This window comes from Cyprinus carpio, chromosome A2 (genome assembly GCF_018340385.1).
Source record: "Cyprinus carpio isolate SPL01 chromosome A2, ASM1834038v1, whole genome shotgun sequence".
Lineage (NCBI taxonomy): Eukaryota > Metazoa > Chordata > Actinopteri > Cypriniformes > Cyprinidae > Cyprinus > Cyprinus carpio.
In genome coordinates, this window is record NC_056573.1 from 5889375 (window position 1) to 5914762 (window position 25388).

Sequence of the window (25388 nt, forward strand, 5' to 3'; positions counted from 1 at the left end):
GAATGACCAAACTATTGCCTACAGTTCTTTGTCGTAAGTGGACCATTTTCGTTCAGTCGAGGTAGGTACGTGTGTGATGCCCCACAATGCGGCCACACATCAGTGAGCGGTAACATGCATTCTTACACGTGCACACACACGCACACACACTACATGTGTAGGTAAGCACTGATTACCTGAATATTTTTTCGGTTGTTTGATACATTTGCTTAATGAAATTTAGTAATAAGACAGACTGTTTTTTTTGGGGGTTTTTTTGGAGAAAATGCCTCCTTGTGTGGGCAGAATTACCTTTTGTTAAACACTAGTTTGCTCACAATTACATTAATATTAACCATACAAACTACAATGTAATTTACAAAAAAATATAGGAAACCATTTTTAAAGATGATGCTAGGTTCTTTTAGGGATGTGCAATATTGGCACAAAATGTCTGTATATAATGTCTGATATATATATATATATATATATATATATTAGTGGTGGGCCGTTATCGGCGTTAACGTGCTGCGTTAACGTGACACTCTTATCGGGCGATAAAAAAATATCGCCGTTAATCTATTCTCAATGTTGGGTTGGGAGCTGGGTCTATACTACGCAAGCTATGATGACTTTCACCGTGATAGTTTAGCGCGGATGTATACCTAGACGAATTGCACTGTAGGGGGCGAGAACGAGTCTTCGAACCTGTCTGTATGCCTACTGTGAAATTACCAAGCTTCCCAAAAAAAAACCTCGACAAGGCTCACTCCTGTTTCACACATACTCCATCTGCAGTGCGTATGCAGTCCAGCACGGACTCATTGTGCTTTCACACAGGACGCGTTTGCAGTCCGCTACTGATCCGCGGCTGTTTAGTCCACAAACACAACATTTGTTCATCATTCTATATTTCAAACCATGTTAAAAAAAAAAAAAAAAAAAAAAAAAGCTGCTCAAGCAAGCTGCAAAACATTTAAACACAACAATTAGCCTACTTTTCTTGTTGGGATATCGCAAATATTTAAAATTAAAGCACCGCTGACAGAAACAGTCGACTCTCATGCCTTTTGCATTTAAATCTTTATTACAAGCAATCGCACGGTTCTTAATGAACTTTGTTTTTCTGCTTCCATTAAAGTGCATAGGCCTATATCATGTTGCCTCGTTTATCTAAAGGTGCTCTTTTTCTTGTTTTAAACCTAGCCAAAACCCATGTGTTGCGTGTGAAACACAGTAGGCTTTAATTAGTATACATTTATTGTGAAATTACTGCATTTCCGTGTCAATCCATGTTAATTTTTACCGCGAACAATGCGCTGTCATTTTAATTCAGCGCATGCAGCACACCAAAAATAGACTCGGTATAACGATCGCTGCACTGCTGCAGACGCACCGCTCCTGGAACGCACTGACGGACCACAACCGCGTGAATGCTGGAATCCGTTAACATGGGTGCGTAAAAAACCCCCCAAAAAAATGCAACGCATACGCACTGCAGACAGAGTATGTGTGAAACAGGCGTAAGGTTGTTTGCAACTTGTGCAATGCGGAATTAGTTTACTGTAGGAGTTCTTCCAGTCTCAAGTACCACCTAAACGCAAAGCATTCCTTAGCTAATGCGGAAGATGCCAGGCCAAGCAATGTAGCGCAGGGGAAGAGTCTTCGTAAAACTATTATGTTTGAGTGCAGCACAGCTCTATCAGTACTAACAAGTACATCTTATTGAACATAATTTGAATGCCTTCGGCAGAATTCAAATGAGCCATTTCAATCTAGATTAATCTAGATTAATTCCAAGATTACAGTGAGATTAATCTAGATCTAATCTATGCCCAGATATAAAAAAAATAATCTATGCCCACCACTAATATATATATATATATATATATATATATATATACAGTGATTGTCATATTTTTGCAGAGTTTTTGAAATAGCACCTTGGTTGGTTTAAGCCTGTCATAAATAAATAAATATGACACTAAAGCTGCCAGTGGGTGATCCATTGACTCTTGTCTTTATGAATGGGCCACTGAAACATTGACTCAAATGATTTGTTCAAAAACACAGATTCATTCAGTAACAAAATACACAGTGCTGCTCGGAGACACACAATTGGTCTTTGTTAAATCGGCTTTGTTAAAAACTTTTTCTTGCCAATACAGAGATAAACAGACAGCACTGTGACTAATATAACACACTTAATACTAGCATCTTGTTTGTTAAGCTGTTGTATAAAATCAATTAATTTGCGATCGCGCTGACATTCGGGAATGCAACACTCTTGTTGTAGTTAGACATTACTTAACTATCATGACATAAATATTAAAAACAAAATTTTTTACAGGTCATTTTTGCCCTCATATATTGAATTGTATTGTAATCTGATAGCCTTTATCCAGCACTGAAAAACTCTCATGATGTGTTTATTTGTTTTTTTGCAAAGTTACAAAATGTCAGCTCGCACATCATTAAAAAAACAGTTAGGATATTAGTACACGATGAATACTGCACACTCCTTGCTCATTTACTTTCTCCATGTGAAGCTGTCAAGTGCATCACAATGTCGTTTAATATTGCACACATTTACAACAGCTACGAGTTCTGATTAAACATAGCCTACCTAGATTACAAAACCTTTTTTTCCCTTTCTCCTTAAATAGCCTATCCGCCCTTCCAGGTCAAATGTGTTCTTATGGACATGTTTAAAATCACCAGAAAATTGCCACACAGGCATAAGTTATAACGCAGCATCATCATATCCTACTGCTGCTCGAGTTTCTGGTGCCGCTTTAAAACACATATGTTAGGTGTCCTGACTCTCGTGGCATAATAATTGCGTAAATAAGCAATTTGTTCCACTTTATATTCAAAATAAATTATTGTAGTGAATACACTATTTAATTTTTAAAATTATGTTTTTTTATTATTTTATATTATTGTTTAAATCATCCTGCGGGACAGATTGGATGCCTCTGTGGGCCTCCCCTGCTCTAGTATATCTTGTGCTTTGAGTTTTTCTACCTGACGGTGAATCTCTGCCTTGAGAGCAGGAGAAGTCCTGTACCCTCGCTGGGAAATGGGAGTATCATCTATGGTCTTGATTTTGTGGGTAACCACGCTGATTCTACCCTAGTCCTGATCATGTTGACTGAAAACATCAGAAAAAGAGATTAGCAAATCTGTCAGACTCTTTTGCCATGTCACAGATAGCTCAGTATTAGAGAGATCTGGCAGCACAGGTGACTTGGACATTGACACTGGACTTGACACAAACACATTTTGAGCATTTACATTGTTCACACTTTTCTCAATGATCAAAATACATCCTGATCTCTCTCAGAAATTACATGAAAAGTACCAATAGGAGTACCACAGTACAGAGAAATGTCATCTGCAGAGGGATTGACTACCTTCACTTAAATTGAACCCTTATCTGTTTTTGTCACAGTCCATGCAAATCCTATCTTGGAGTCTTCACGATAGTAAGGCTCAAACACACCTGTGTATCCATTTGGCTGCAAACCCGTGTGGGGTGCAGAGGTGGGTAGAGTACCCAAAAACTGTACTCAAGTAAAAGTAAAAGTACTTATAGAAATATTTACTCAAGTAAAAGTAAAAGTAATAGTCTGAATAGTTACTTAACCCCTTTAACTGTCACTTACATTTTTGAACATAGACGTGAAAGTGCATGATCCAAACTTACATTTTTATAATTCATGAATGAAAACATTTTGTAACATGATTTTGATGTACAATTTTCATGGTAATGCAATGTCTGATTTTAAAATGGTCTTCAAAAGATGAATTTTTAGATTTTAAGTTTTCAATTGATATATAATTTCTGATGATTTCAAAAGTGTGATAGAGAAAAAGGCAATGAAGAAGACTTTTTTTTCAACAAAGGTCAGAACTCCTGTTATTATGATGTAGATTTTTGAGGTGCACTCTTGTCATAAATTAATCTATTACTTTTCCTACATCATTTTTAACAAAAAAACAGTGGTAAAATGTTTATATAGGAGTCTTAGAACTTTCCAACGATATATAGTTTGTCATGATTAGATTAGGATTTAATTGTAAAATAGTTAAGTAAACGTAGGTGTCCCACAGAGGGGACGGGTGACAGTTATTAATTTAGGTGTATTAGAACTTTCCAACGATAATATATATATATATATATACTATATTATATATATATATATATATATATATATAACATATATATATATATATATATATATATATATATATACATACCCTTCCAGGCATATATACATATATTATTTCTTTTTTTCCCATCAGCCTTTACGCCAGTCTTCAGTGTCACATAATCCTTCAGAAATCATTCCAATATGTTGATTTACTATCAATGATGTTCTTTTAAGCTTTCTATTCTATTCATCAAAGAATCCTAAACAAACTGTCTCAGGTTCCAAAAAATATTAAGCATCAAAACTGTTTCCAGTGCTGCAAATCAGTATATTAGAATGATTTCTGAAGGATCATATGACTCTGAAAACTGGAGTGACAGTTGATGATGTTTTTAATTTTGGTAATTGATTTATATTTTATTTTAAAGTATATTATGTATAAATAACCTCTGAAATAGTTAATTAAAAGTAGTTGTATGACGGATGGGTTGGGTGACATTTGTTAACATGAAGAGTGTGAACTTTTAAGGATATTGTTAAATCTGTTCTTCAAAATGTAAACAAATGTATATTTCTGCAAATGTAAATATTGTGGAAATATCAATATTAATTGTGTCTAGGTAAAGGCATTCCTCCTGGAACTGAGCTAACATGGGTTTGGAGGGTATTCATTTCATACTCTGTGACAGCTTACTTAATGTAAAAATTATACATTGTATTTAATTTATAAGTTACACGTACAACAAACTGGTAATGCCATAGTGGTATCATGTACTGTAATCGAATGTAGCCTATCTAAGTTATACCTGTTGAATCGTAGACAGCACACGCTGTTCATCTAATAAAGATCTTTATCGCTAGCAAACAATAGCCTTTGCAGATTTGCTTTCAACTGACTGTAGATCCAAAGCCACGTCTTCAACGCTCTTGATGTTCTTAAACTTTCTGTTACAACTCTGAGTGAACCGCTTCAGACCGCTCAGCGCGTGCAGCAGGGAACTGAATGAATCATTCAAAATGATTCATGAACCAATTCACTGGTTTGCTAACTGGTTTGATCAAGCTTTTGAACAGAACTGACTAAAAAGAATGAATCGTTCGCGAATGGGCATTGCTCATCGCCAAGAGAAAAGTAGACGGCGCATTTGGAATAAACTGAAGCATTTATAACTTGTACTGCATTAAGATAAAGTAACAAGAGGAGCGTGGCCCACAGTAACGAAGTAAAAATATATTTTTTTTTTTTCACTAAAAATGTACTTAAGTAAAAGTACCCATCTTTAAATATACTCCAAAAGTATTAGTTACCAAAAAATTTTACTCTAGTAAATGTAACGAAGTAAATGTAACCCGTTACTACCCACCTCTGGTGGGGTGATGCAAGTTTTGCAGTGATTACAGCCTCTGACAGAGCAGGAACAACCGTAGTGGTACACACTGTCACATCCATAAGTTTAAGGGAATGCTGATCTACACCATAAAGGATATGGAGTCCTCACCTAGCTGAAAAGTCATGTTCTGTATGTTAATCACAATTTTGTGCATAGACAAAAATTCCCAACCAAGTACCAGTGCTTTTGAGCAATTTCTGATCACTTGAAATGAATGTGACACTGTACGCTTTCCCAGAGTGACATTCGCTGACAATGAACCCACTGAATCTAAAGTGTCACCAGAAATGGATTTCAGAGGTATAAACTGTTTCACCAAGAATCTTTGACGCAATGTAGGAGTAGACATTCTGAAATCTTCACTAATAAGAAAAACATCAGCACCAGTATCAATGAATGCATGGACTATTGTGTCTTTGATGACAAGTGCCACATTTTGTGTCATGGCCTGACCAGTGTCTGAAGTCACATGATGTTCAACAATGTTACCAATGGGCCTGGTGTTCATAGCAGTTGCCAATTGGCCCTCATTGTCAACTACTGATAGTTTCCCTGGCGTCGATGAACACGTGAAGGAGACTGAAAACGCACGTGACCAGGACTTGGAGACCAATGACTCCGTCGCTTTGAGTAGCCGTCTGATGACCTGTCGCCTTGACCATTGTCTTAACAAGAAGCATGATCCAGAGTGTCCCGAGCTGTAATGCACTGTCCATGTTCTGGTGACATCCTAGGATGTTGATCACGATAGCCCTCATATCTGTGTGTTTGTAATAGTCCCTATCACCACTCGTATCTCTGTATTATGGTCTACTTCGCTTATAAAAAAGTCACAGTCAGTATATGAATGTCTGTCATACCTGCAATGTTCTGATGTGCGCCCACGTGAATCGTCCGGGGTAAGACTGCGATGCAGTCGATCCAGTGAAGAAGTGTATCTACCATCATACCTCTGCCTGTTCATCTCAAGCAGAAGTTGATCCACTCTCTCTGTCAAACATTCCAGGGTCCGTTGAAGTTTCATGAAATCCCCTGATGTAGCTGAGTGAACCGCAGAAAGTACTGTAGACATCGTGGAGCAGGGAGAGGTAGGTACAGTCTGTGGAAGAACGTGTCAGGACTCGGGTATGATCTGTCCTTTTTTTCTTCCTTTTATTTTACTTTTTTTATTTTTTTTTTTCGTTTCTGCTCATTTTTCTACGCTTTTATTCGTTTTGTTTCCATTTTTTCTCTCTCTTTGATTTTAATCTATTTTCTCTGGTTTTTCTTCCCTTCACTCTAGCGCCAGCTGATCTCGCTCAACAATCTAGGCTGCGGCTTGTCTGATGCACCTGTTCCCTCTATCTCGTTACTCACCCTATTTATTCTGCTTGATTTCACTCCTCCTTGTCAGTGTGTTCTGTGATCTTTGGGCGTTTTGGCTTCGGTTCTGTCCTGTTCCTCCTTTCTGGTCAGTACGCTCGATGGTTTGTCTGCACGGTTGGTGTAATGTGTGCTTTGCACTCAGAGGTTTTCGGACTGCTCTTCTGGTTCTCGACCTGGACTGTTTTTGACCTTGTTGCTGCCCGCCGTTCTCAGCCCTGTCTGCACCTCACTTGACACCCCGTCTGCTCGACCACTCTCCTGTCTCCCGTTTTGGATTCGTTGCCCTTCCTCTCCTGGCGCTCACGGAGGCTGAGCGCATTACCTGCCCGCTGTGCAGTTGGAAGTTAAGACTGAGCCTTTTTTTTTTTTTTTTTTTTTTTTTTTCCTGAGTTGGGTTTTTGTTTTTTTGGACGTTAGGCCTTCGCCTTCTGTTAATAAAGTTACAATTTTCAGCCTCATCCGCTCTTGGGTCCTTATCTGTCCTGACAGAACGTTGAGGGTAGATCCAGGAAAACTCCTGCTGCTGAGGAAGTCCACTGTTGCAGGTGAGACGGCAGCAGTACCTTGCTGGCTTGGTGTGCCTGTTCAATCTGCAGAGCGAATCAGGGGCGGATTTAGTGAATTGGGGGCCCCAGGCAAATACAGGAATGGGGCCCTATACATTTGCACACATTTACCTAGATCAACCCTCGAGGTCCTTTTTTTGTTGTGATGCTTGCTGCTGCACAATGGTGCCACATTGTTGTGTCCAATGTTTCTACATTTTTTATGTACATGTTCTAATGGGATTCTTTCATTTAAATTTATTCATTTAGCAGATACTTTTATTATTTCATGTTGTAGACCACGAAATAGAAATTGATTTACCGTTTTTTTTTTAGTTTTAACATAAAACAAAATAAATTATAAAATGATAAACCTCACAACTGAAACTTTATATTTCTGGGATGAGTCAGAAGTATAAATTATTATATTATTTAAAACAGATTTATGTGGGTGAATATTCGCATTGGTCTGAACAAAAACTGCAGACTGGATTATTGAAAATGCACATTCATTCTCTGCCAGTAGGAGGTGCTTTTGGAGACAGAAATATAGTGGTTTCCCTGGTAACAGCTCTAAACAAAACAGCTCAACTCATAAATGGTACTTTATCAGGTAAAATGAAAATGTGAGTTACCAGCGTAAGCCTACATTTTATTTTAGTCATTTTAACTTGCTGTCAATTAATTAAAAATATATAATCACGATTAATGGCATGATTGTCATGAGTTAATCGCACATTTTTATCTGTTCTAAATGTACCTTAAATTAATATTTCCCCATGGTTTCACAGACAAGGCTTAAGCTAGTCCCAGACTAAAATGCATGTGTTTGAGCTGTCTCAGCTGAAAATATCTTGCTCTGACATATCTTAAAACGTATTGTTCTGTGTCAAGATGCACACCTGTAACACTTTCTTTTAAGGCATTTTTGTAAAATTTGCTTAAATATATTAAATCCTGGCTTAAGCTAAGCCCTGTTTGTGAAACCGGGCCTTCAAGTTTTTAATCTAATCAACATGGGCATGGACAAATAATGATCCTTTATGCAATAAATGTTTATTATTAGTGAAACCATAGTTAACCGAGCATGAAGAGTAAACATGTTTCATAGGTCATAGATGTTTTTTCAAAGAACTCTGTTCATGTCTATTAGACACATGAAAAAAAAAACAGAAATACTAGCTTCCTATTACTTCTCTTTCTTTGCACTGAGCACTTTACACAAACCTGTTTGCATTTTCGCACGACAGGGCAGCTCACTTCTGAACATGCAAAATGTACATTTATTATTTATTATTACATTTGTTTGCCTCTCTGTGCCACATACTGTATTTTGATGCAGCAAAATTCTCAAAACTGTTTTCATTGATACATTTGACTGTTTGTTGTCAGACAACCGGATGAATATGAAATAGTGACTGAAACGCGACCCATTAAGACTAACCAGCTCTCCCTTCCGAGAAGTTAATCTGCACAAAAAAATCCTGTTTTTTAATCGTGCCGTCGTCTGATAAAAATCAAATAGGCTACAGAATAGCTTGAAGACAATAGCTGTGCTGTGATTTCAGCTATACATGTAAAATTAGAGAAGCATATTGTTTTTGTTTTATTTGAATGGGTAGATCCTTTAGGTCGTTTTTTTGTCGTGGTTAGAGAAGTGTGCGCGCGCGCTGGGAAAGAGGGACCTCGCGCTCGTGCGGCAGTCAGCTTTAGATGCATTCAATTTTATTTTGCGACAAGCTGGATACACAAGAAGCACGTTCAACTCGGACGCGCAGACGATTGTCGTGCATAAACACCGTAAACAGCAACCGTTCGCGTGTCCGCGCTTAATGCGCACCTCCTATATGAAAAGCATTAGGGGGCCCTTGGCTTTTGGGGGCCCAAGGCAGTCGCCTACCTTTGCCTAATGGGTAAGTCCGCCCCTGGTGGGTTTGTTTGAGTGTTATATATTGTATCTACACCTTGTTCATGTATGAAAAGCTGTAGATAAGGTTCAATTCCAGCAACAAAACGTCTGCATTTTTCTCCATTCTTTGCATTAGACTTGTATGTGGGAAAAGTTTCATCCACCACGTGTTCATGCATTAACATAACTTTGAAATGTGGACAGATAAACTTGTTTGCCAAAAACAGCTTTCATTTTTCTTTCACTTGTTTATAGTCTTTCTTAATGTCACTAGGCAAACTGTCCCAGTAGTTAAAAGCAGTACAACCAAGACAAGTTGGCAAAAACTTTGCTAACCTTGTGTTATCAAAATCAGCGCTAGCCTCCACAGACCACTTCAAATTGTCTGCACCAGTGGAGAAAATCTTCTTTCCCGTCGCTCAAAAAAATTGGCGGAAAATGTTCTTTAACCCTTATGTGTTGTTGGGGACGTTTTCGTCCTCTAGGGGGTAAAGTTGAGTCTTATTTTGGCCACAACTTTCTCTGTGTTTCAGCTAACGGAATGATTTTTGGTGACAAATCTTATTTTGACACATATTTTGGGAAAATGCTTAGAAAATTTTCAAAAACTTAACAATACACTGTGGGCAAATTCACTACCCTTTCGTTATGTTCGTGGATGAAAACATCCTCTAAATTAAACTGCTGTAAAAATATATCAGATAAATATTTTTTTCTAATTTTTTGCATAAATCTATTAATCAACCTCAGTCCTGATCAAAACTACCAAATGTTTAAAAAAAATCCAAGATTTTAACTCTTTAATTACCAAGTTCATAAATGATGTCACTGATTTGGGGAAAAAAAACACACAAAATGACAAATTTTCAGTATAAAAAGTGATTGTGGACTCGATATTTTTTTACCTTTTATCACAGTCTTGGGCATGTCAAAGATTAGTAACAACTTTGGCTTTGATGCATTGTTAGTTTTTGTGCAGCATTAGATTTTAATTTTTTCTCCCTAGTTTGTTGTTCGTGGCTGTTTTTGCCCCATTGACTTCCATTTATAACGACATTTTTTGATTGCAAAGCCATGACACCATATAATCATGCATTCTTGATTGTTTGTGGGTTTTCCCTTTTGGTAAGAGGTAAAATTTATTTTTTACAGTTGATCACTAGGTGGGACCATTAACCCCGTTAGATAGGCCTGTGCAAAAAAAGGCTTAGTTTCTGGCTTGTATATGGAGTTATATGGAGTATAACAACAAATTATAGTGTGTGTGTGTGTGTGTGTGTGTGAAAGAGAGAGTGTGAGAGAGACCTTTGTGCACTTACCTTGATGTATCTGAAAAAAATCCAAATATGCACCTCAGCTCTCAGAACTACATGGAGTAAACAATAAAAAAAGAAGTGTGTTTATGCACCTGCTGCCATTTGATTGTGAAAAGTACGGAAGGCCTATGTGTGAAATGCTTGTATTTTCTTAATGGTAAAGCCAGTTTAAAACCTTAAAATCCTGTAAAAAAAAAAATCTACTTTGCATCAGATTTATGAACCATAATGTATTATGAACCAAAATGCCATACCAACTTCAAATAAGCTGCAGCTCGCTGGAGGGGTCAAGCTGCATAATCATTTCTAAAACTTTGGTACAAGTCAAGCCCTTTCTCATGTTGCTTGCTGCTCTTCTCACCATCAAATGACCAGCAGGATGGCATGCAAGTGTTTAAATCCACGTACTTTGCTTTTGTTTTAGTCTATACTTATCACCACCATTAAAAGGCAGCAGGTGCATAATTACAAATTTGTGTACTCCATGTAGTTCTGAGAGAGAGAGGTGTACATTTTGATTTTCTCAAATACATCAAGGTAAGAGCGCAAAGGTCTCTCTCACACACACTCTCTCTCTCTCTCTCACATACACACACACAATATAATATGCTGTTATACTCCATATAGCTTCATATACAAGTCAGAAACTAAGCTTTTTTTTTTGCACAGGCCTATCTAAAGGGTTAATGGTCCCACCTAGTGATCAACTGTAAAAAAATAACAAATGTTCCCTCTTCCCAACAGGGAAAACCACCAACAATCCAAGAATCTCTCACACACAGAAACACTATAATTTGCTGTTATACTCCATATAACTCCATATACAAGCCAGAAACTAAGCCTTTTTTTTTTGCACAGGCCTATCTAAAGGGTTAATGGTCCCACCTAGTGGTCAACTGTAAAAATAACAAATTTTACCTCTTACCAAAAGGGAAAACCACAAACAATCAAGAATGCATGATTATATGGTGTCATGGCTTTGCAATCAAAAAATGTCGTTTATAATGGAAGTCAATGGGGCAAAAAACAGCCACGAACAACAAATTAGGGAGAAAAAATTAAAATCTAATGCTGCACCAAAACTAACAATGCATCAAAGCCAAAGTTGTTACTAATCTTTGACATGCTCAAGACTGTGATAAAAGGTAAAAAAAAAATCCAGTCCACAATCACTTTTTATATTGAAAATATGTCATTTTGTGTGTTTTTTTTTTTTTCCCAAATCAGTGACATCATTTATGAACTTGGTAATAAAGAGTTAAAATCTTGGATTTTTTTTAAACATTTGGTAGTTTTGATCAGGACTGAGGTTGATTAATAAATTTATGCAAAAAAATTTGAAAAAAAAAAAAAATTTATCTGATACATTTTTACAGCAGTTTAATTTAGTGGATGTTTTCATCCACGAACATAACGAAAGGGTAGTGAATTTGAACAATGCACAAGGGTTAAAGCGCTGAACTGCATGTGAAATACTTGTGCCAGGCAAACTGCGTGCTGAGTCTGCTTCATTCACTATTGTTCAGTTTTACACTATTGTTCACAGATTACCCTATGAAGTTCACATCATCCTGTTTCTTTAAAGTTCCCAGTCCAACTGACGCCGTAATGTATGATCAGGCACTGCTGTGAAAAAATGCACAAACAAATGTGTCCATGGTTGAAACACAAAGCAAAGTAGACGTCACAGATAACAGAAAGCTGAAATCTTGCACTCGATATCAGTTTCCAGCATCGTGATGCCACATCCATCGCATTTAATACCCATCGAAGAGAAAGTTCACTCACGCGTTGTGCACGTCGTCCAAACCCGCTGTCACCAGAAATGTAAGAGGGGCTGTAGACCATAGGAAGAAACTCCAGTCTCTTGAGAATGGGTCCGTCGAAATAATGCAGGCATACACATTAAATGGAACTTTACTGCCTTTTATTTGTCAGAGCTCAGGAATGAATTCAACTCACAGCTCGCATCACATGTCTCGCTCCCTCGACACACCCGCGAATAGCCCAGTCTCAAGTGGCATCCACTGCGCATGTCATTGTGCCAATTCACTGAGCATGTCATCACGCCAACCTGTCCATCATGTCACATACATAAACAAACCAGATTATCCCATTTATATTATATAACAATTTACACATAAAATAATTAAAATAAATCTCACAATACCAACTTTCACTAACTTGCAGGCAAGATAATCTTCAAACTGTTGCACAACAATAAGAGAAAAAACTGACTGTAGTATTTGTGCTTTAGTACCCTTCATGGCAACAATGAGAATCTCTTACTGAGTGGACTGAACTCACTTCTGAACTGATGACTATTTTGGCTCTTTCATGTTATCCACTCCACACTCCAGAAGCGTACTTTTCCTACTTTTGCCAGCACAATGTTACAGATGTTGTGCGACTGAATAAGAAGATTTATGAAGGTCAGCGCTTCACAGATGCAGAGTTTGAACATCACGACTTGTTCTTTGTAGACGGCACCACGCCTAGTGATCTCCTCATAAGACGCTTTCTGCACATCTGGGAGAGCGCCAAGGCCGTAGCTGTCCACTGCAAGGCTGAGACACTTCCTAGATTATGAAGAAACAGCATCTTGTGATGATTCTGAAATTTTTGTAAAGTGTAATGCAGCACCCAGAATTTATGTTGAGATATATATATATATATATATATATATATATATATATATATATATATATATATATATATAAATATCAACATAAATTCTAATAAATTCTAATATTCTAATATTCAAATAAATATATTGCTTATTATCAATAGTGTAATAGCATAGCAATGTATGAAAGGATGGCTCACACATAAGTCACTTTCAAACCAAGCAGATTTTTGTTGGTCACTGTGGCAAATTTGCTTTACCAACTTAAAACCCTTTTGTCCCTCATGTGAAACTTGGTAAATTCTGATTGAAATTACTGGATTTCATCAGCAAAATTTCAGCAGTGATAAATGACTGCACCTTATATCTGTAATATACTGGTCATCAGCTGATTTTAGAATTTTTTTAATTGATTGGTATCAGTCAATATTGGATATTTATTGGATTTTTGATTATTTATTTTACCCATCATCTACCACTCAAGTTCATCTTTAAAAACACTATTAATGTTTCATTTATATAAGATGGAAGGTGACGGCTGAATTAATTTTTGCATTTAAAGATACTGATTTTAGTTTTTAGCGGTTTATTTTGCTTAAATTTAATTTTCTACAAAACAGTATAAAATGTAAATTATTGCCATATTATGGTCAGTTAACAGTCATAATATGATAACAATCATTGGCTTATCAGTGCTGACCAAAATTTTAACATTAGTGCATAATTTTTTTTTTTGTGTTTTTTTTTTTAATTTTTTTGGTAGTTAGTAAGAATAATATAATCTCATAAGAAGTTTTTTTTGCTTGATGTTAAAACAAAAATAGTAAATAATAATAACTTAAATACACATAAATGTACATTTTCATATACATACACATATAGAGAAAGAAAATTAAACAAGAAAGAAAATAAATAACAAAAAAAATCAATAATAATTAAAAAAAAATACATTAAAATAATAATAATAGTAATAGCAAAAGCAAAAATAGTATGTGTTAACAGAGAATAATAACAGAAGTTGGTTAAGATATCATTAAATTGGGTTCCCTATCTGTCAGTCACTAGGAGTTATGTTGTGATGACATTAAGGGTCTAACTTGGGAGCCCAATCATCTCTGAGTTTAAGAGTAAATGCCAATGAGAATTGGCTAGTGGATTTTGTATGCTGAGCCACTCCCCATGCACATATAAGCCCATGGGTATATAAGGCGACAGCATGCATCCACTCATTAGATTTTTGCTTCTGAGCTGAGTAATACATGGTATCCAACTTACTACAAAGCCATTTCATCTTTGTGTGCGAGAGGCCATTCCTGGTCAGTGTTATGGCACGTTACAGCAGTGTCCCTGTCTCGTGGATGAGTCATGCCTCTATTGTGGGCATATGACCATGGCATCGGTGCGATCACATCTCTCTCCTCAAGGGGAGTGGAGCAGACTCCTCTGTCACTACCTGTCCCAGTTTCTCTCCTCGTGGCAGAGAAACTGGGACAGGTAGTGACAGAGGAACTGGGACAGGTAGTGACAGAGGGGTCTGCTCCACTCCTCTTGAGAGATGGGCCATTAGTGCTCTGGAAGATTTGAGGGTTACATTGAGAGCTTCTCCGCCAGACCACGCCCCATGGACCTCTGACTCCTCCCGCAGTGCATGTTCTGTGCGGCTGCCGAGTGATTCTGCTGGGCCATCTCACAGCAGTCCCAGCGTGTCATTCGGTGTGCCGCTGGAGGATCAGATATCGATCGCAGCATCTGGGAATGGGCTGTCAGCCTCTAATGGCCCAGGGTTCGTTCAAGACGTGAGTGAATGGTTTGTTGAGAGTGATTTATTTGTTGTTAAGTGAATGGAAGGTAGTGGTAATACTTAGTTGGGTTTTGTATGAATGAGGCGGTGCGAATTGAGCGTTTCGGGCGTTTTAAAGCACGTAACACGTGATTCACGTGAATCGCGTGAGTTGAAAAATTTGCGACATCAGAGCCAGCGGCAAATGTCAGAAGGACTAGCTGAGTTGAGACTGCGCTCGTCGGTAACATGCGGACTGAGCTCCCGCTGATCGTGTGGAGCTATTCGTCTCCGAAATCAGCCAAACACATTTTCAAAAAGACACTGTCTTTATAAATAAACTGCATATTTGAATTTAAAACAACTACATTCTTGCCTGAAATACTTTTAAAACTACATTTCATGACAATATAACCGTAATATTTTGAAAATTATCAGAATAAATGGTGATTGGAATCACAATGCTCCATGAACTCAACTGGTTAAGTGAATTTCATGCGTGAATGAAGCGAGTAAACTCAAAATGTTCAAGTGTCCAACTACGCGCGAATAGCGTGATTCACACAAGTCATGTCTGGTGTGAACGCCCAGTCAGGATGAAGATTTCTGTGGGGCTGCCCCCCTTGGGTGTTGTCGCCACTGCTGAATTGGACATAGCCATGCTATGCCCGGGGAACCATGAGCATCGGGCTGGAGTGGACTACACCGCCCAGCCCTGAGCACTCACTGCTGGATGATTGGTTTCTCGGCAAGGAGCGCAACTCACAACCGCGTTCTGCTCCAGTTCCTTTCTTCCCGGAGGTTTATGAAGAGGTGATGAAGTCGTAGAAGGCCCCTTTTACAGCCAGAAGCCACTCGTTTCCCTCTTTCGACTCTGGGCGACGAAAGTCCCGGCGCGATCCCTCAGGAAGGATGTCCACTCTGGTGGTCCAGGAGTGCCATCTCTGGCTCAACCTGGCTGAGATCAGAGACGTTGACAAAGTATGCTTTCTTGACGCTCCCATCTCCCAGGCTGGCCTGTTCAGCGACACTGTCGAGGACTTCGCCCAGCAGTTCTCAGCAGTACAAAAGTGGACTGAGGCCATACAGCACATCTTGCCCCGACATGATCCTCCAGCTGCCACCATTCCATCATGGGCAGTGTCTCAGCCAGCTCATTAGCCATGGACGTCCTCCTGTGTCCTCCATGCCGTCTCCACCCCACACTGAGACATCATCGAAGCCGGCGCGTCACACCCCACGCAGGAGAGCCGCGCTCCCCGTGTCACATCCGGCCGTTAAGTCCTCCAAGAAGACGATGAAGCAGACCTGACACAGGCAACCTGGAGATGTGGGACACTGCTCTTCAGGAGGTTGCGAGGACAGCGCTGCTCCTTTCCCTGGAGGAGGGCCAGGCGGAGAATCCTTTGTTTCCTTTTTGTTTTGTTCTGCCACTGGTTTAACGGCCAGCAGTAACCACATTTTCAAAGAAAGAGCAGCTTCCTTTTCCTCTGGGTTGCAAGGCTCGTGGGTTGACATTGAGCAATGCACCGCTTCCTCACTCTCACCCATGATGCCCCCTATCTCCAGTGGCCAATAGATCGTGGTTTGGAGATGCAATGCCTCTCCACGTATCTCTGGCCAGTCCCTCCGGGGACACGGGGAGCTTTTCTGTCATGACTCAGAAAGCAATGCCTTCAAGGCAACCCATCACAACTCCCCATCGCTGCACCACTGCGACATTGATTGTCCCTTTGGTGCCACTCGTACGGAGTTTCCAGTCCCTCCGTGGTTTGGTGGCTTTCGTTGGGAGTTTTTTTTTGTGTCTTGATCTTTCCTAGTTTTTTTATGTTTTTGTTCATTTTTGTGCCACTGCGACATTGGAAAGCGGTGGGCCTATCGGGATCTGCGAGTCTTAAATTGGGGCCTTCACAAGCTCCTCATGACGCAGAAACAATGCGTTTAAGCCCATCTGGTTTGCGATGAGTTTAAGCCCAGGACTGGTTTGCAGTGATCGACCTAAAGGATGCATATTTTTATGTCTTGATCCTTCCTCGTCACAGTCCAGTGGTGCTCTTGCCCCACTATGATATATATGACTGGCTCATCATGGCCCAGTCACGAGAGGAGTGGTGTGATCACAGGGACCTGGTGCTTTGGCACCTCATTCAGTTGGGGCTTCAGGTCAACCGAGAGAAGAGCAAGCTCTCCCCTGTGCAGAAAATCTCTTATCTCGGTATGGAGTATGACGGCACATCTTACCAACGAATGTGCCCAATTGGTGCTGAACTACCTGAGTTCCTTTAGAGGCAGGACAGTGGTACCACTGAAACATTTTTCAACAACCTGTGGCATATGGCATCCGCAGCCGGAGTCATGGCACTTGGATTGCTATATATGAGACCACTTCAGCACCAGTTACACTCCTGAGTCCCGAGATGGGCATGGGCATCTTGTTATCATCACACCGATGTGTCTCTACCTATTCAGCCCCTGATCAGACCTTGATTTTCTATGGGTTGGGGTGCCCTTAGAACAAGTGTCCCGGCATGTCATTGTCTCGACAGATGCCACCAATACGGGCTGGGGTGCTAAGTGCAACACGCAGGCAGCTTCGGGGTCCTGGACAAGACCTCGACTGCTTTGGCACATCAACTGTCTGGAGTTGCTGGCAGTGCATCTAGCATTGCAGCAGTTCCGGCTGCTGCTGCTGGACAAGCACATGTTGGTCTGCGCGGACAACACTCCTGCTGTTTTGTATATCAACCGACAGGGCAGTCTACAATCACGTCACATGTCACAACTCTCCCGCCATCTCCTCCTCTAGAGGAGCAGCTCGAGTCGCTGCGCGCGATCCACATTCCAGGGAAGCTCAATCATGCAGCCAACACGCCCTCAAGAAAAAGCTCACTTTCCCTGGAGAATGGCAACTCCATCCCCAGGAGGTCCAGTTGATTCGGAGTTGATTTGGGGAAGCTCAAGTTGACCTGTTTGCTTCCCATGAGTCCTCCCACTGCCAGCTGTACTATTACCTGACCCAGGCCCCCCTGGGGACGGATGCACTGGCACACAGCTGGCCCCGGGCTCTACACAAGTATGCATTTGCCCCAGTGAGCCTGCTCACACAGACACTGTGCAAGGTCAGGGAGGACGAGGAACGGGTCCTGCTGGTTATGCCATACTGGCCCACCTGGACCTGGTTTTCGGAACTGAGAAAGGAACCTCTACGTGTGGCTCCTGGATGGGACGAGGGAGACCTAAGTGATCTGCCACCAGCAGTAGTAGACCCTATCACTCAGGCTTAGATCTCCCTCTACCAGGCAAACCTGTGAAGTGGAGTCTCTCTGGGGTCTCTTTGAACCACTTGAATCAGCTGAGTTAAAGTTCCTATCAGTTAAGACAGCGCTCCTGATTGCGCTCATCTCCATCAAGAGGGTTGGGGTCCTCTAAGCATTTTCGGTAAGTGTTCGGGCCGGCCTACTCTCACGTTGTCCTGAGACCCCGGCCTGGGTACGTGCCCAAGGTTCCCACCACTCTCTTCCAAGATCAGGTGGTGAATCTGCAAGTGCTGCCCCTGGAGGAGGCAGATCCAGCCTTGGCATTGCTGTGTCCCGTAACAGTGTTACACATACACGTGGACTGCACCCAGAGCTTCAGAAGCTCTGAGCAGCTCCTTGGCTGCTACGGAGGGCAGCAGAAAGGGAAGACTGTCTCCAAGTAGAAGTTGGCCCACTGGATGGCATCGCCTTGGTGTACCAATCCCAAGGCGAGCCGTGCCCCCTGGGGATGAGAGAACACTCCACTCAGAGTGTTGCCTCGTCCTGGGTGTTGGCACACAGTGTCTCTCTGGCAGACATCTGCCACTTCGGCAAAACCTAACACCTTTGCAAGGTTTTACAACTTTCATGTAGAGCCGGTTTCATCCCATGTGGCGAAGTGTCACACTTGCTGCACCATTCCTCAAACGGGGATGCAAGCACCTTTCTTCTCTCAGTAGAGTTCCCCATTCTGCAAACCCTGGTTGAGCTTCCTCCAGCACCCCTGGCAGTCAGACTTGGCAGAGCAGTCTGACGCCAGGCCCAGTACTGGTTTTAGCATGCCTGTAGTCCTGATCAGCCCCTGTACTGGGCTAGGTGTCCATATGGCTTGATTCCCTGTGGGCAATCCCATATGTTTTCTTCCATGGTAAGCATTCCCTCTCGGTAAACCCATGTCTTCCCTTGACAGACCCACTCTGTCTGTCTCTTCTGGCAGTTGTTCTATCCCTACTCTAAGGTAGGACCTGCCTCAGAAACCCATTCCATATGTAGTACTGCCCCCGGGACAGTCCATATCAGTATCTCCACGTCACCTCCCTATGGATAGGATGTGGTCTCTGTAGCAACCTTTTCCTAAAACCTCACTATACCCATCATTCATTCAGGCAGAAGAAACAAATAGGGAAGATTTGAAGCAATCTTTCACTGAAGGTTGAAAGCCCTTCCAAAAACTGTTTTGTGTATGGAACAGCAGCATGGCCTTCTCCAGCTGCGATGTACTCACGTCTGGTCCCCTTCGGTACCAGGGTCAGTAAATTTGTGCAGGCTTTGGGATGGTTACGACCTTAGCCTAGCTTTTGTCTTGACTCGCTATGGCCATCAGGGAATGAGGGTTACGTACATAACTGAGACAATCCATGTTACATATCCAGGTCAAGACTGGCTGCCAAGCAACATAGAATTTACAGCTATTACCTTTTACTGAAAAGCAAATTTTCCAGTGTCAGATAGTACAGTCGTGGCCAAAAGTTTTGAGAATTACATAAATATTGGAAATTGGAAAAGTTGCTGCTTAAGTTTTTATAATAGCAATTTGCATATACTCCAGAATGTTATGAAGAGTGATCAGATGAATTGCATAGTCCTTCTTTGCCATGAAAAATTAACTTAATCCCAAAAAAAAACCTTTCCACTGCATTTCATTGCTGTCATTAAAGGACCTGCTGAGATCATTTCAGTAATCATCTTGTTAACTCAGGTGAGAATGTTGACGAGCACAAGGCTGGAGATCATTATGTCAGGCTGGATTGGGTTAGAATGGCAGACTTGACATGTTAAAAGGAGGGTGATGCTTGAAAATCATTGTTTTTCCATTGTTAACCATGGTGACCTGCAAAGAAACGCGTGCAGCCATCATTGCATTGCATAAAAATGGCTTCACAGGCAAGGATATTGTGGCTACTAAGATTGCACCTAAATCAACAATTTATAGGTTCATCAACTTCAAGGAAAGAGGTTCAATTCTTGTAAAGAAGGCTTCAGGGTGTCCAAGAAAGTCCAGCAAAGCGCCAGGATCGTCTCCTAAAGAGGATTCAGCTGCGGGATCAGAGTGCCACCAGTGCAGAGCTTGCTCAGGAATGGCAGCAGGCAGGTGTGAGCGCATCTGCACGCAAAGTGAGGCGAAGACTTTTGGAAGATGACCTGGTGTCCAGAAGGGCAGCAAAGAAGCCACTTCTCTCCAAAAAAAAACATCAGGGACAGATTGATCTTCTGCAGAAAGTATAGTGAATGGACTGCTGAGGACTGGGGCAAAGTCATATTCTCCGAAGAAGCCCCTTTCCGATTGTTTGGGGCATCTGGAAAAAGGCTTGTCCGGAGAAGAAAAGGTGAGCGCTACCATCAGTCCTGTGTCATGCCAACAGTAAAGCATCCTGACACCATTCATGTGTGGGGTTGCTTCTCATCCAAGGGAGTGGGCTCACTCACAATTCTGCCCAAAAACACAGCCATGAAAGGTAAAGAATAGTACCAAAAAAACACCCTCCAACAGCAACTTCTTCCAACAACCCAACAACAGTTTGGTGAAGAACAATGCATTTTCAAGCACGATGGAGCACTGTGCCATAAGGCAAAAGTGATAACTAAGTGGCTCGGGGGACCAGAATGTTGAAATTTTTGGTCCATGGCCTGGAAAATCCCCAGATCTTAATCCCATTGAACTTGTGGTCAATCCTCAAGAGGCGGGGTGGACAAACAAAAACCCACTAATTCTAACAAACTCCAAGAAGTTATTATGAAAGAATGGGTTGCTATCAGTCAGGATTTGGCCCAGAAGTTGATTGAGAGCATGCCCAGTCGAATTGCAGAGGTCCTGAAAAAAGAACGGCCAACACTGCAAATACTGACTCTTTGCATAAATGTCATGTAATTGTCGATAAAAGCCTTTGAAATGTATGAAGTGCTTGTAATTATATTTCAGTACATCACAGAAACAACTGAAACAAAGATCTAAAAGCAGTTTAGCAGCAAACTTTTTGAAAACTAATATTTATGTAATTCTCAAAACTTTTGGCTACGACTGTACATGAGGTCTCCAATCCATTGAGCGAAAGTAGGTGGATATCTATCTTTATGTTTCATTAGTAAAAGTCTTCTTTATAAAAGGGTGGAAAAGGCTACCACAATTTCAGCACTGCTGTTTAAACTAGTGCCATATTCTGGCTCTCCAAATATAGCTGTAATGGGAGAGGGTTTGATTGGTGTCTGAAGTACTTCTGAGAGAAAACAAAAAAAAAATATTTAAGTTTTGAGCATGACCAAAAATATGTGAAAGACTGATTGTTCTGTTCTGCATTTGGCACATATTGCATCTACTTTTGATGTAAATTTGACAATTTAGCAATTTTGAACTGAATGATAGTGTGACGCATACAAATTGAAAACGAATGTATCCTATCTAAAGCATCTTGCCACAACTCCTCTGATATTTGCACTTCAAGCTCATCTTCCAAATGTTTTTTAAAAAGATCAAAAATCTTGACTATCTGAATTCAGTACTGAGTACACTTTTCCAATATTCTTCTCTGGATGTGGTTTGAGTTCTAGTACATTTTCTAAAGTACATTTAGGTGGTGGTAATGGACATGTTTTTGAGCATGATGGCAAAAAAAATGTAATTGCAAATACCTAAAGAAATATGAATGAGGGATATTAAACGTAGTGCTGAGCTGCTCAAAAGAAAGAAAGCATTGTCATACAGATCATGTAGTGAATTAAGGTCATTGACAACCAGAATTTTAAAGGCCCCATCGGTTTGTGAGGGTGTAAACATTGTTTTTCATTATTGGGACGTAAGTTGAAATTTCTTGAGGTGAAAAAGCTCTACGAAATTGTGGGCAAATTTTAAGAGATTGGTTCACTACTATATTTGACAAGTACTTGGACATTGGTTCAGGAAAGGTATCTTGGAACTCTCTTATATTTGAGTCCCAGTAGTAATACTGAAAATTAGGTAATGAAAGTCCACCATTCAACGCGATCAAATGCTTTTTCAGCATCTACAGCTAGTAATAATTCAGAGGTATCACGATGGCTAGTATAATAAAGAATATTAAATAATCTATGAATATTAAAAATAACTGCCAATTCTTAATCCAGTCTGATCATCAGGAATGAAGGATGGTAAAACTACTTCTAATCTGCGAGCCATCATTTTGGCCAATACCTTGCTATCTAATTGAATTGGGGTGGTCAGAGCCACATTCCAATGGATTCTTATCTTTTTTAACAATAAAAAAGATATGACGGCCTGTCTCATTGTTAAAGGGCAGTAGTCCTAAAGTGAAAGACTCCTCATATATTGCTAGCAGGATTGGAGCTAATTCACCGGCAAATTTCTTAAAACTTCACTTGGGAAACCATATGGCCCGGGAGCCTTAGAATTTTGCAGAGAATGCACTGCATCCTTTATCTCTTCAATAGAAAATGGTTTATCTAGGTTTCCTATATCATCTTTGCCTAATGCAGGCATACAAAATTGACTAAAGAAGGCTTTGTATAAAGTTTCATTACAAATCACGATAAAACTCCTGGAAGCATTTATTGATTTGGAAATGGTTTACCTGTTTTACACCCATGTTATCATCAATCTCAGTTTCCATTCTTAATACTTCCTTAAGCAGTTTAGACACAGATGTAGGGGTACTTGAGCCCTGCCACATTCATTATCCGAATGTTGCATCTCCTCATTCGTCCCTCTAAATCAAGACATTTTTCCTGTAGGTTAGCAAACTCTGATTCCAGCTTGTGCACAGATTTTTGTAAACTTGTTATCTCATCAGAACATGCGTTGAGGCCTTCTTCCATTTCAGTTACCGTTTTTTTCATGGACTCTAGATCAGCGAGTAACAGGTCGATGCCGCTGACAGTTTGTTTTAATGGCCTTTATTTCATATTTAATGACCTCAAACTCACTAGAAAGAGAAGATTTAATATCTGATTGCAAAAGTGTTGTGATGTCTGTTTTTAATGAAACAAGAAGTTTGCAGTGTTCTTCTGATGTTTCAGCTTGCTTACTTTTCATTTTTGGATCATTGGTGTAATCTTCTTGTCATCTAAGCGTGAAAGCTTGTGTAACATCAGTGCATACCTATTTATTTTACTTGGTAAGTTATGAGTTTTGTTCATAGATTTCAAAGATGATGGTAAGCCATGCAACCCATCCATGATAGATCTTATTTCTCTGGCTGAAACAGATGAATTAATGCCAAAATACTTTGAACAAAATATTTTGATTGCATATAGTCTTTAATGGGAAGCATTCAAATGATTCTCATTAAAATGTTTTTTTTTTTTGGATTTTAAATCATTATATTATTACTTTCTGTGCACAGCTGGCCTTGGCAGGACAGGCACTCTAATAGACTGCTATCTGATGAAGCATTATCACTTTTACAGCACCTGAGGCCATTGCCTGGATACGAATCTGCAGACCGGCTCCGTTTTTGGTCCACAGCAGCACTTTCTCGAACAGTAAGTCCAAACAGTCAAAGTCTACAGACAGACTGAGGCACATAATGACCAAAAATGGTTTAGAGGTTCTGTTTAGAAGCACTTTCTTTCTCTTAAGGAAGGAGCACAGTATGTGGGTGCAAGGTGATCTCCATCGGTCCAAGCAAAAGCAACAGCAGCTGAGGCAAAGCCGACAACAGGAGAGAAACATGGCCCATCTCATCTCCAGTGTGGATGACATGACCATCGACAGTACCATTCTGAAGCCACCAAGTCTGGATGAGGTGAGATATCTGAGAAACTGAATCTACCAATCACATCTGAGTGCACAATACAGTAAGACTGCTATTGACACTGTGATTTGTTACACTACAGAATGAGTTCAGAGAAGAGGACATGATTCTACCTCAAGGAGACAAACTACTAGCTCTAAAGGGACAAAAGCAACCCCAGATCTACCATCACAGTGCTTAGGTAGACCTTCAGTTACACTAAATAAAGGATATAAGTGTCATTAATATGGTCTCAACAGTCTCAGTCATGACACCATAACAAAACATTGTGGCAGTTAAACAAAAAGTTTGGGGCCAATATACAAAAACATTGCCTTAAAAATGTTTTGCTTTCTATTTGGTGCCTTTGGCAGGGAATTAATATGTTTTCAGGAAATACCAAAATCCTTATGTTCAATTGTGTTATGCTTGGTTTGAAGATGATTTAAAATTGGCAAATTTCTAGGATGATGAATTAATGAAAAGGTATAGGCAAGCCCCAGGAATACATAGAATGAAAGAATCATGAGGTCAGACTGAGTTACTGTCAAGTTAATTACAATTTTGTCAATCTTAGATTTGCTATTATTTTGAGCTTTATAGCTTTTGACCTATAGGTCAATGGTCCAGTGGACCAGTGGTACTCTAAGTTCATTGTGACATCATACATGATTTATGGTGCTTCTCATTTCTTAAATTGTGCATATTCATTTCTGGGTCACAGACTGGATGATAGGGAGGGAAGAACACAATTAAGCCTCAGTTAGAGCATTGAGAAACACCCTTACTTGCCACTGAAATCCAGTCCCACTTAGAACCCAAAGAGTATCACCTTGTAGCCTGCTCAGGATCCTAAAGCATCATCATGATATCTTTCCTTTCTGATGATCTTTTGTAGCAGTGTTAGCTTGTTGTAGCAGTTCTCAGTTTTAAAATTTGTAGTTCTGACATGAAACTTTAGATGGCACATAAATCTGCTAGCTATTACACCATTCACTACATGGCATTCTATTGGTCTCTTTTGCAACTGTAGCCAATGAGCTTGCTGCTCAACATTTTAATTGTTTGGGTTCATGTTTGCAGTATCTGAAGCCCTCCACCTCCACATGTCTAGATCTAAAATGGGTAATTTAATGTATGCTACCTCTTGCATGCTCACAGTGGTGTGTATTGTGTATCTATTGGCAGTAGCAAATCTCTGTACTTTCTCTGCAGCAGCAGCAGCAGCATAGCAGATTTAGAGAGTTGTTATGATAGAAATATATAAAATAAAAGAAAGGAAAATTTTGGAAAGACCTTCG

The 25388-nt window shown here is 40.1% G+C and overlaps 1 pseudogene; it reads left to right on the top strand.

Annotated features, from left to right (window-relative positions):
* Positions 1–25388, top strand: part of LOC122135338 — a 45638-nt pseudogene that overhangs the window by 19567 nt on the left and 683 nt on the right.